The sequence below is a fragment of the Musca autumnalis genome, unplaced genomic scaffold (assembly GCF_047663935.1).
Source record: "Musca autumnalis isolate F117 unplaced genomic scaffold, ASM4766393v1 scaffold_5, whole genome shotgun sequence".
Lineage (NCBI taxonomy): Eukaryota > Metazoa > Arthropoda > Insecta > Diptera > Muscidae > Musca > Musca autumnalis.
The window spans coordinates 161,496,399-161,509,549 of record NW_027412088.1 but is presented as its reverse complement, the minus strand read 5'-3'; the positions used below and the strand labels follow the sequence as shown (position 1 = coordinate 161,509,549).

The following is a 13,151-nucleotide window of genomic DNA, read 5'->3' as shown; positions in this document are numbered from 1 at the left end:
TACCAAAACATGGACCTATTTTGACGTTGTTTGGTGGAGATGTTTCATGACCACTGAGAACCTCAAATGTCAAATTGCAGATAGTTCGGTTACAAATTGTGGCTAAAGTTCCCAAAATACCGAAAATCGGGATGTACCGTTATATGGGGGCTATACCAAAACATGGACCTATGTTGATGATGTTTGGTGGAGATATTTCATGACCCCTGAGAACCTCAAATGTCAAATTGCAGGTAGTTCGGTTAAAAATTGTGGCTAAAATTCTCAAAATACCGAAAATCGGGAGGTACCGTTATATGGGGACTATACCAAAACATGGACCTATGTCCATATCCTTTGGGATATAAGTTTGTTGATCACTAGGAACCCTAAGTGCCAAATTATAGCTAATTCGGTCTGCAAATGTGACGAAGAACGTCAAAATACCTCAAATCCGGAGGTACCGTTATATGGGGGCTATGCCAAAGAGTGGACCGATATAGCCCATCTTCGAACTTGCCTGCCTATGGAAAAAAGACCCTCGGGTGCAAAATTTCAGCACTCTATCTCAATCATTGCGGACGCTAGAGTGATTACAACAGACGGACAGACGGACATGGCTAGATCGTCTTAGAATTTTATCCTGATCAAGAATATATATACTTTATAGGGTCGCAAATGATTAGTTCGATGTGTTACAAACAGAATGACATACTTAATATACCCTCCATACTATGGTGGAGGGTATAAAAATATTGACATTTTACTCCTTAATAGATGTGTAGGGTTGTGGGGCTTCACCCAGAAGTGGACCTATGTTGACAGCTTTTGTGTGAGGAGGTTTTTTATTCGCTAACATCTTAAAATTTACATTTGCATCAAAATCGGCTGCAATTTTTTCTATAACCTTTAAAATACCCAATATGTGGGAACCCGGCATGTGGGGCTATTCCAAAACGCGAACCTATATTGAAAATATTTTGTACATAAGTTTTCTATCCGCTGAAAACTCAATATACCAATTTGCATTAAAATCGATTGAAAAATGAATGTAAAACGTAAAAACGGTAGCCACCGTTACATGACCGCTAGCGGAAACCGCGGGTCTATGTGGCCCAATTTGAGTCCCACACTGTCCACTAATATAAGAAACATTTGTGCAAAATTTTAGGAATCTACACCTTTTCCTTTAAAAGTTATTAGTAAAGTTCCGCTAAAGTGCTCATATTTTTCACTGTGCGGCGTGCCTTATGACTCGACTTGTAGAGAAGTTTTTGAAGGCTGAAATAATTAGTAAATGTAAGCCAACATTACACAGACAGAATTTGCCACCGCCGAAAATTTGGATGTTCTGGTCAGGGATTAAACCGCAGACCTTCTGAGTGCAAGGCGGACGGCAAGCAGGTCAAATAACAGGTAGTTCGGTCACAAAATGTAGATATTATCCTTAAAATACCGAAAATCGACAGTTTTTGAAATTGACAGTTTTTGATGAAGAAGTTTCGTCACTACCTGTAACCTCAAAATCAAATTACGTAAAGTTCTGTCAAACAATATATCCCTCAAAATGGCAAAAATCAAGAGGTACCATTATATGGTGGCTATACCAAAACATGGATCTATGTTGAAATTTTTTTTGTGGAGAAGTTTCATGGCTGGCGGGAACCTTATGTGTCAAATAGCGGGTAATTAAGGCAAAGAATGTAGCTAAAACTATCAAAATGTCGAAAACCGACAGGTACCGTTACATGGGATATATGTATACCAAAACATGGACTTATGTTGAACATTTTTGATGGAGAAGTTTTGCGAATGCTGAGAACCTCAAGTGTCAAATAACAAGTTCCGTATTATACTTAAAATCGGTAGGTACCGTTATATGGGGATTATACCAAAACATGGACCAATGTTGATAATTTTTGGTAAAGAAGTTTCGTGACTGCAAAAAAACTCAAACGTCCCTCCGATATACCCCATCGTCGAAATGGTCCTGCCGATAAGTAAAATACACTCGGGTGCATAAATACAGCCTTCTATTGTGGACGCTAGAGTGATTACAACAGATGGAAAAGGCTATATCGTCTCAGAATTTTACTCTGATGAAGAATAATTGTACCTTATAGGGTCACTAATGATTATTTTAATGCGATCGAATCGGAAAAACAAACATAATATACCTTCCAAACTATGGTGGAAGGTTTAAAAATAAACTTTCGAACATATACATACATACATGCATATATGTATCCTATGCTGTTAGAACAACAACAAGTAATAGCAAAGTACACGCAGAGAAAAAATATGATTCATGCCACCATATTTTGAAAGAAAAATATATATTACAAATATATGGTAACCACGATCATATTCAAATAATACAATTTTTGAAATATTTCTAAATGTTGTGGTAGCAGAAGAAACATGTTGTGGTTGCCTCTAATAAGTAGTAGTTTTATTGGAATTATACTGTACCTTTGTGATTAATGTCCATTACAGATTTTTCAATATATTGTAAATAAAAGTTTTATTTATCTAAGAACAATTTGGATATATTTAATAGAATAAAGAAGTATAATATAGAATACACTTATACTTTATAACAATAAAAACACCATTCAGTTCTCTCTGTTGTCTCTCCGTTTGGTCCATACTTAAACCGATCACATGTTTATGTTGGAGAACATTATGAAACAACAACAGAGGTTTAGGTTATATGTACATACATACATACATACATATATTCTTTTGTTTGTTATTTCGATCACTTGCATACGATTTCTATTAATTATTAAACGAAATAATGCGCTAAATTTGCAAGAAATATTCGGAGATTATTTTTATTTAAGAAGTGTTTGTTACTTAAACATTGAAACACAACTCAGGCATTGATATCTTTTTGTAACTTATTGATTTTTCTTTCCACACATTTTCATATCTTCATATACAAATAAATTGTAGTCATTAATACCGTCAAAAAACACTGGAACTATTTCATTCTTTGTTTGGAATGCTGTTTTTACTAATTTTATACCATTCATTTAAATCAGCCATGCACGCGTCTTTACGAAAAAGTTAACTACAACTCTCTTTCCCATACAAAAACCCAAAATAGCATTCTCTTCTTGTGCACCATTGATTTAAATGGAAATTAAACAAAATGTACAACCTTTTTGCTCAGCGGCAGAACAACAAATGAGAGAACATTTGCTTTTGGCAGTGAACAGCTGTTGTGGTGCATCGGCAAATTTCCTAGTTGTTGACACTTCATATCGTCGGTGTCATGCTTAAGTGTTCTATACGCCATTTTTGACATTTTGAGATAAAGGTACCTTACAAGGTCTTGAAACATGATCTTTCAGATTATATAGTCGGCTTTTCTCTATCTTTTATAGATTCTGAGATATTCAGATGCTAATATGTTCCATATCCGACATGCGACACGGAAAAATTTATCATGTTGTTCCTATCCATAAAGCCTGGCGTATGGAACAAAACAACTTTGAACTTTTTAGTTCCATATCCATGTCGTTTGGCGTATGGAACAAAAAGAGACCAAAAATGTTGGCGTTTGTAACAAAAAATTTCCCATTTTTTGCAAGTTGCGAATAATAATCGAACAAATAGTTTTAAAGGACTCGGTTTAAAAACTAAAGAATAATAGTTTTTAAATCTAAATATTTTTAAATATTGTACTGTTATATGAAACTAAGTTTATTTTCGCTTAATTTTAACTCCTCCTCCTGACACAAAACATATAAGATAAACTGAACAAAAAATCGCCATTCTTCAAAGTGAAAAGTTGCAGCCCCTTAAATAAATTTAAAGGAAACATTTAAAAATTGTATCTAATGTATTTCTTTCTCATACCACTGTTTTATTTAGCCCCTGAATTTTCGGTTCTCAGTAGCACTTCACGTAAGGGAGGTGGAACACAATTGACAAAAAGTTGGTTTGGTGAAATGTGACATAACGTGTTCCATGTGAAGGAAACTACCAAAAAGACGAAAAAAAGAACCCATGGAACAAATCAGCAACTTTTTGCAATTGTAAAAATTGGCCATAACTCCTAGACTATAATAGATATCTGACTAAAATCAACTTCTGATATATTCTTTGAGTTTAGTTAATTAGAATTGTGCTTTTAAAGTATTGCATTTTTGTACCACTTTTAAACTATATAGACTCTACCATTAACTTGAGTTTTTCTCGAATCAGGCAAATGGAGTATGGAACACTTAATCATGACACCGACGATATGTAAAGTTAAGCAGATTGTGGTTGGATTGGCCATCAGATAATTATGAATATATTACCATATATCAAAATTTTGTGATTTGTTGTTGTTTTATATGGCGAACAGAATCAAAATTTGCAATATACATTATCTTCTTTAAAATAATATGTGTGCCACAAAAATGACTTGGTGCCAGACAAAACTTTTGATTTTAGTTCGCGGAATTATTTACAACTCAACACCTCCACCTTCTACTCTCCCGTATTTATACACGCTCGTTGATACATAGACTGTTCTGGCCATCTCAATCTAGGCTTATCCAATGTTCAGGCGATTCAAAAATACAATTACATATGTATGTACCCACATATATACAAACCCTACAAGCAATCTGAAGTGAGTTTTATCTAATTTTATAATTGAGGAACTTTTTGGTGTGAGATATTTGTCTAATATACAATAACAATTACATTGTTATCCCATTTGCATCGTATCCAGTCACCATTTAGAAAAGAATACGAAAGGCAAATAAAAACAATAACATATGTGTCTAAAAATAAATGTAAGCTATCTCATTTATATCACAATGAAGGATGGAAATTAGATTGACATATCTATTTTCCATCCTTTATTTGGATACAAATTAGACAGCTTACATCTATTTTTAGAATTGTTGTAAGTTGAACAAATAAGACATTTGTATACAGATAATTATATGCGACGTTGGTGCAATGGTAAGCATGCCCGCTTTGCAATCTGAATGTCCGGGGTTCGATTACCAGGTCAGGCGACATCACATTTTTCAAATGACAAAATTAATATAAGCGGCAGTTCCTGAAAAATGCTAAAAACATACTCGCATAAAATATAATAAAATTGATAAAAAATCAAAAAGTCAAAAATATCTCAAACAAAGGATTAAAAAGACACAACGGGTCAACAATAATAAAAATACATAAAATAAAAAAGAATTAAATTGAATAAAAATAAAAATAAATTTTTGTTATTTTTTATTTATTATTATTATTTTCATCAATGTTTTGGCTTATATTAATGTTTTATAGCTTATAATAATTTTGTCATTTAAAAAATATGTTGACTGGCCTGGGGATCGAACCCGGGCATTCAAATTGCTGAGCGAGCATGCTTACCATTGCACCACCCATATTATCGTTTTAATATCTTTCTGTAGTGCCCAATGAGACACCCAAAAAAGTATCTAATGAGTGGAACAGTTCTTCCCGAGAGCATGATCTTTTTGGATAAGAATGCGATTATCGCATTCGTTTGTGCAATCTTATTCAAGTGACTCATTGGACAAGAAACAGATAGCAAATGTTGGCAGGGAACAGACTGATGAATGTAAAAAAATGGGACAGAGGTAAAAATAAGAGAGAGAGAGAGAGAGAGAGAGAGAGAGAGAGTAAAAGAGGTTACAATGAATATAAAAAGATCATTAGACAAAAACAAATATGAGAGAAAGAAATCAATAAAAACAATAAAAAATTAAATATGGAATATAAAAAGATGAATTCTATACAGTAGTTGTTGTTGTAAAATTGATTTAAATAAATCAGTGCAATCATGAATGTTTTCATTGAAATTTTCCGCACGGAAAATAATTTTAAAAAGTGAAATTCTTTTAATATTTTAAAAAGTTATAAAATACTAGAATCACCTAATTATGGAATATTCTCTCCGAATCGACAAAAATATTCCCTTTGTGAACATAAATATGGAAATAAAAAATTGTGAAATTGGGGAAAGGGAACAAATTTCGCACTGAATTGTTATACACTCAGCCTTTAGGCTAGAAAAGGCATATACACTTTGATACGACAAAAAATGTACCTCATCGAAATAGCGGTTTTAGACCCCAAATATATTTGGACGAAATTCGTTTCAGACAATTTGGAGTCGATTTAGCCATGTCCGTCCGTCTGTCTAGCTGGCTGGCTGGTGCGCACGATAACTCTCGAACGGATCAACCGATTCGACCCAAATATTGAGTAGAGTAATATTTTGTCCAAACTTAGTTCGAAGATGGGCCACATTGGACCTTCCGGTAACTCCCCCACAAAAGTTCACAATTTTTCTGAAAAATGGTGTGAACGATAACTCTCGAAGGGAGCAATTGATTCGGTCCAAACCTTGCACATCGTATTATTCCTTCCAGATATAGATCGAGTTCGAATATGGACTATATCGGTCCACTCCTTCCGGTACCTCCAAACAAAATTGGGATAAAGTGAAGTTTAGGAGCTCTCTCGGATTTTTTTTCAGTAGGTTGTTCTAGCGGCCTCATTTATAATGGTACAATTTTTTTTCCGGGGCAAGTCTATACCTCCTGAGATAATTCCAAAAAAGCTTTAAAACCCTGCCGGCTCATACTAAAATGGCTATTGTGCAATATAACTCTAAAACTTTTTCAAATATTTCTTCCAAGCATATACACTCCACGTCAGTAGAATAGAACACCTACATTTTTGTTAATGTTAGCTTATTTATCCCAGAACGAATGAATCTGCGTTTTTAATCTTGTGGGGATTTAAAGTCTATGATGTTACGTATAAAACACAGAAAAAATTATGTTTTTAGCTCTTTGCGAAATAATTTTCTGATCAATTTTCCGATAGTACTATGAAAAATAGGCACTTATTTTTGGTCATCAGGATAGAACAGTCACTTTATTTTCGCGAATTTTTGATATATTAACGCCGAATTTTCTTTCAGTCGATAAAGTAAGGCTTTCTTATAATTTTTCACCAAAGAAAACCTATAAATTATTCCGCGGACAGCGAAATAACAGCGTTAAAGTGTTTAAATTGACAGATATTTGAAACATCTCGGAATATCAATAGGAGTCGCGCAGTTGTGTCATATTTCTCCACAATAAGATAGAATATGTCACAGACAACCTCGACGGATACAATCGAGTGCTTCGGATGCTGATAAGATGGAACATTTTCAAAATAATTATGAAAAACGTCGAAATTTCTTATAAAACCCTTGATGTTTTGTTAAATAAAATGGTTTTTCCGCGAACAAGTCCGCCGTTTAAAGGTTTGGAAATATGCTCCAGATTTGGAGGAAGATAATCTGATACGAAAACAGCCGTTATTTTAATGCACTGAGGGAAATATTAGTACTTTGTAAAACAACATACGAAATCTAAAACCTTAATTTCCATGACTGTGTTTTCCCGCGAAAACGGGGCTTTTACATTTGCGAGCTCAGTTAAAAAAACTACTAATTCGTAAAATCCGGCATAGAGAGCATAACCTGGTCCATTTATATTGGAGCATAACACTGTTGAGAACAGTCGCGGACACCGAAAAAAAGAACACATATAAAACTCTAAGTCCAAAGGGTGTGTTCAATTTAAAAAATGTGCTAATATTTCCCTCAGTGCATTAAAATAACGGTTGTTTTCGTATCAGATTATCTTCCTCCAAATCTGGAGCATATTTCCAAACCTTTAAACGGCGGACTTGTTCGCGGAAAAACCATTTTATTTAACAAAACATCAAGGGTTTTATAAGAAATTTCGACGTTTTTCATAATTAGTTTCAAAATGTTCCATCTTATCAGCATCCGAAGCACTCGATTGTATCCGTCGAGGTTGTCTGTGTCATATTCTATCTTATTGTGAAGAAATATGACACAACTGCGCGACTCCTATTGATATTCCGAGATGTTTCAAATATCTGTCAATTTAAACCCTTTAACGCTGTTATTTCGCTGTCCGCGGAATAATTTATAGGTTTTCTTTGGTGAAAAATTATTAGAAAGCCTTACTCTATCGACTGAAAGAAAATTCGGCGTTAATATATCAACAATTCGCGAAAATAAAGTGACTGTTCTATCCTGATGACCAAAAATAAATGCCTATTTTTCATAGTACTATCGGAAAATTGATCAGAAAATCATTTCGCGAAGAGCTAAAAACATAATTTTTGCTGTGTTTTATACGTAACATCATAGACTTTAAATCCCCACAAGATTAAAAACGCAGATTCATTCGTTTTGGGATAAATAAGCTAACATTAACAAAAATGTAGGTGTTCTATTCTACTGACGTGGAGTGTATTAACGTAATTTAATATTTCGAGTCCTTTATGAAGAAGTTTGGTTACTAAAAATGTTTGGTATATGTCATTGATTTTGTATAGCCCCATATTATGGTACGTATAGATTCTAAATCAAACTCGTGATACAAAAATCAATATATTTTATATACGGCATAATTATTGTGTTTGGTTTGGAGTGGTTTTTTTGTCAGTGGCTGAGGGTATAACTCCGTCAGCACAGCTGACTGATACTTTCTTACTTGTTATTCATGATTTCCCTCAATATGTTTTGCCCTATAGTCCAGTTTACTCCCCATATTATTCACTCAAATAATGAGGCAACACTTTTCTGAAGTCTTTGGGATTTCAGTTGTTATATAAAACGGAAACAGTCATCCGTTTGGAGCACTAAAAACCAATGCGAAGTTTTTCGCATAACGCCTAAAAACATTTGCCAATTTGTTGTCGTTATTTCAGATTTTTACGTTTTTATAAACAAATATAATTTAATTTCAGTACCAGATTTATTTTTGTTTCCAGTTCTTTTTCGTAGTTTTCTCCCTCCATGGGCGAATGGGGAAACAAGAACACAAAAATGTATAAAATACATAAAACATTGATTACATATTCATAGTTTTATGGCAAATATAAATCAAGTTTTGTTATTCTTTTTTCTTCTTGTGTTCAATGCAGTTTTATTTTTTTGCCATTCTTAGTTAGTTTATTGGAACAGCTTCAGGGCGTTGTGTTTTTCATACCCGTTTAGCAATGCAAAGTGGTTTCTAAGGAAAACAAATGTAGAAATGAAATTATTAAGAGACAGTGGGAAAAGGTGAATAATTAAGTTGAAAGGCGAGAAATAATTATATGGAATCATTACAATAGTCGGAACCAAGACTGTGTTAGGCTAATTCTTCGATTAGCTTCAGAGGCAATAAGGTACCCTGAATTTTTCTCAACATGGATTTGGTGGCATGTATTCTGAATTTCTAGACAAATTTCCCAGTATTTTCAATTCGAAACCACTTTACCTTGGTGGTTGCTTTATTGGTTGGTGTTGCTGCTGACGACTATGGCGTGGTTTTATTTGCCGCCTCTATATTCTGTTACAGTTTATTTTTTGATTCAATTGAGTGTTGCTGCTGTCGCTCCAATTGATGCTGTTTTTGTTGTTCGCGTTCTATTGGTATATCTGTATATCAATAGCATATGTTAATAACAGCTTTTAAACATGCAGTTGTGCTATTGCTTGCTTCTGCATAGCTGATGTTTTTATTCTTGCTGTTTTTGCATATTCATATTTATTGCATATCATTGTGAGAGTGTGTTTGCAACATTTTTATTGATAACTACGACAAGATAACACGCTTCGAAAAACAAACTGCTCGCATTTATGCAGCAGTAACAAGCCTTCACAAGCGTCAATCCACACCACCAACGAACGAATGAATGTTAGGCGGTTTTTTAGTTGCTGGCGGTGTTAGTGTTGTTGCTGTTGTTCTTTGCTTCTTAATTGAATATTTAAATGCAATTTAACAATATTTTGCACCTGAATATTGACAAGCAATGCAACATTTTTAGTCGTGTGCAATTGCCTTTGTTGTTGCAATTTTTCTCTATGAATTTTGAACATTTCACAGTGGCCGCCGCGCTACTTTTTTGATGCAGTTAAAGAACTTGTTTTGGAAAACGAAGTATGGCGCGAAAACAAATCGTTGTACAAAGGTGGTGTTGAAATATATTTTTGCATATCAGTTGTTAGCAAGCATTTTTTGTCCGTTCGCCTGTTTGTTGTTCATCGATAAGAGTTGAGAATTTGTGATTGAATTGTTGATGTCAAGATTTTTATTTAAAGTTTTTTTTTATGCACATTTTGAAGTGCATAATAATGAGTTTGTGCGTTTTTTTAATTAGTTATATGAAATTAATGAAAAAAATTAATGAGTTATATGAAACGTCATTCGGATAATTACATTATAATGCTACCATACACTTCTTCTTTATGTCTTAATTTGATTTAAAATAGTTATAACGATGACATATGAGAGTTTTAGGTATGTAAAACTTTTCTTACAAATGCCATCTACAGATATAATACTGATCATAAACGTTTTCGATATATAGCCGCTTTTCACTAACGGTATTCTAAAGATAAAAGACTTTCAATTGGGATTTTCTTTGGATATATCAACTCCTATGAGGCTATTCTAGGAAGTCTTCCTACATTTATGTTATATGACATGGCAAATGCTGTGCACTAGGCCTTAATGGGTTCTTCGCGTTTCTGATTCCTAAAATTGAACTGAGCAAAAATGTCCACTAGACCATATGTCTCCGGTGAAAATCGAGCCTCCCGATTTTGACTTGAAGTTTTTTAATTATTGATATTGTGAGATTTGCGATCAAAATTGTAGCCAACACAATAGTTAAGAACTCTCTAGTACATCTTCAGGCAGTTTTGGCCTTGAAACTGCGCAAATTATTCGGATAATATCGAAAAAAAAATCACTTCAAAATACCTGAAATTGGCAGTCCCGATATATGGGTTATTAGGGCTATTCCGAAACGTGGACCTATGTCCACAATTTTTGGTGTAAAAGTGTCTTGACCTTTGGGAACCCTATGTGGCACTTTACAGCTAATTTTGAAAATATAGCATAAAAATTGTAAATGCCTAAAATCAGACGGTACTGTTATATTGGGGATATGTCTACACTTTTTGACAGATAAGTTTGCTGGTCACTCAGAGCCATAAATGATAAATTACAAGCAATTAATACAGAAAATGTTAAAAAATAAAACCTGAAATAGGGTTTCACCGTTACATGGCGCCTATGCCAAAACGTGAAACTATGTTCGCAATTTTAAGTGGAGACGTTTTTGGCCATTTAGACCGAAACTGTAGAAATTGGATCTATGTCCACAATTTTAGATGTAAAGTTTGCTGATCCCTGGAAATCCTTAAATAATTACATCCACTTTAGACTGATGATGTAGATAAAAACTTCAAAATAGCTGGAATCGGATAGCAGCAACAATTTAAAATATGTATGTCCACAATATTTGGTGGAGAAGTTTTCTGACATCTAATACAATGACTATCATAGATGAACGTAGATTTTCACGCTAATCTCAAATGATTTTTTCTATGAGTTGCAAAGTGAATGACAAACTTAATTTACTCTCCATAAAATGGCGGAGAGTATAAAAACACATTTCACCCATGACAATGCTAGGTGCACTGCCGTGACCAGGATTCGAACGCGGTTTTGTACGGCCACAACATGGCGCTACAACAATAATATAGTTTTTCCTTGCCAGATTACAAGGGATTTAGAAACCTTGGGTAAAGGTGATGTTGTCTTCTCGGATTTTCTAGCTAACTACCAAATTTTTTAAAAAAATGAATTTCACCCTTAACAACACTAAAAGCTTTGTCGTGATCAAGATATTAAAGAAAGCTAGTTCAGTTTTGTCTAACTTCCAATTTGATTGTTATTTATTATGAAGTTACGATTTCACATAGCCGTGATCGTCTAGTGGTTAGGACCCTACGTTGTGGCCGTAGTAACCCAGGTTCGAATCCTGGTTCGAAATAATTGTTTAATTCACCATGGCGTGGAAGGTGCATCGTTACATTGGTTCCATAACCCGAACTAAGAAAAGATCTTCATTCTTCTCTATTCGTTGCTTTAGTTTGCACATTTGGATTATCGTGTTTTGTGACTTGGTCTTCCATTTTTGTTGACACCATCTTAGCCTTAGCCTTCTAGTTCTGCGTGTCCCGCGATGGGTCGCGTATTTATACGCCTTTTGAGTGGGGTGATCACCGCTCAATCTCAAAACATGGGATACCATCAACTTAGTTTTGTCGCTGTTTACTGCCAAACCCACTTTAGCAGATTTTCCTCGGACCTTCTTAAAGATATCAGTTATTTTTTTACTGAACGATCGATGATCTCAAGGACGTCAGTATAAGCAAGTATAACCTTTTCTTGCAGGATTTTGAAGATATCACACGAAAGGCTGTCTCCTTGTCTGAAACCAATTTTGTATTGAACTGTTCGGAAAAGTTCTTTCCTATTTTATCTGATGGCCGGGTATCAATTATTGTCATCTTACGGATTACTAAGGGATTTAGGAAACTCGGATAAAGTTGATGTTGTCTTCTCAGAGTTTCTAGCTAACTACCTTTAGAATGGTAACCAGTGCCAATGGAAATGCTAATGCTAAATATTTATTAAAACACACACACACACTTTTAACCCATGACAATGTTAAAAGAATTGCCGTGACCAGGATTCGAACCTGGGTTACTACGGCCACAACGTAGGGTCCTAACCACTAGACGATCACGGCTAAGAGAAGTGATGTTGATCTTGTGGTTGGTTTTAGTTAATTAGTCATCGATGAAATTGCTTAAAACGAAATTGAAAATAATTACAAAGTTAGTATCGCAGCAGAGATCTTTACTACCGCTACCATTCACTTTTTGGACAGACAACAAGCAGACTGGTTCATTTATGTTTAACTTCAAAATCATTTGTTGTTTGGTATGGAATTAAGACTTGATGTAGCCGTGATCGTCTAGTGGTTAGGACCCTACGTTGTGGCCGTAGTAACCCAGGTTCGAATCCTGGTCACGGCAATGTTCTTTTTAACAAGTAAAAATGTGAATTGAAACTTTCATCTACGGTATGGTCTTTTCATTACTTTGTGGCGTTTTTTTGGCCATTTGAAGTTGCGACGAAAATATGGATTAGGATTAAAGTTCAAAAGTGTTGCAGAGGGGGTTCTCAAAGGAATGGACCGACATAGCCCATTATGGAAGTGGATCTTATTATTTGGAGACATATCTTTTCGATGGA

The 13,151-nt window shown here is 34.5% G+C and overlaps 2 non-coding genes across 2 annotated transcripts; one reads left to right on the top strand and one right to left on the bottom strand.

Annotated features, from left to right (window-relative positions):
• Nucleotides 1–12,570: 12,570 nt before the first annotated feature.
• TRNAH-GUG (transfer RNA histidin (anticodon GUG)) lies at nucleotides 12,571–12,642 on the bottom strand. The gene has a single exon. It is a non-coding gene; the product is annotated as a tRNA-His (tRNA).
• Nucleotides 12,643–12,859: 217 nt separating this feature from the next.
• On the top strand, nucleotides 12,860–12,931 carry TRNAH-GUG (transfer RNA histidin (anticodon GUG)). The gene has a single exon. It is a non-coding gene; the product is annotated as a tRNA-His (tRNA).
• Nucleotides 12,932–13,151: the final 220 nt, after the last annotated feature.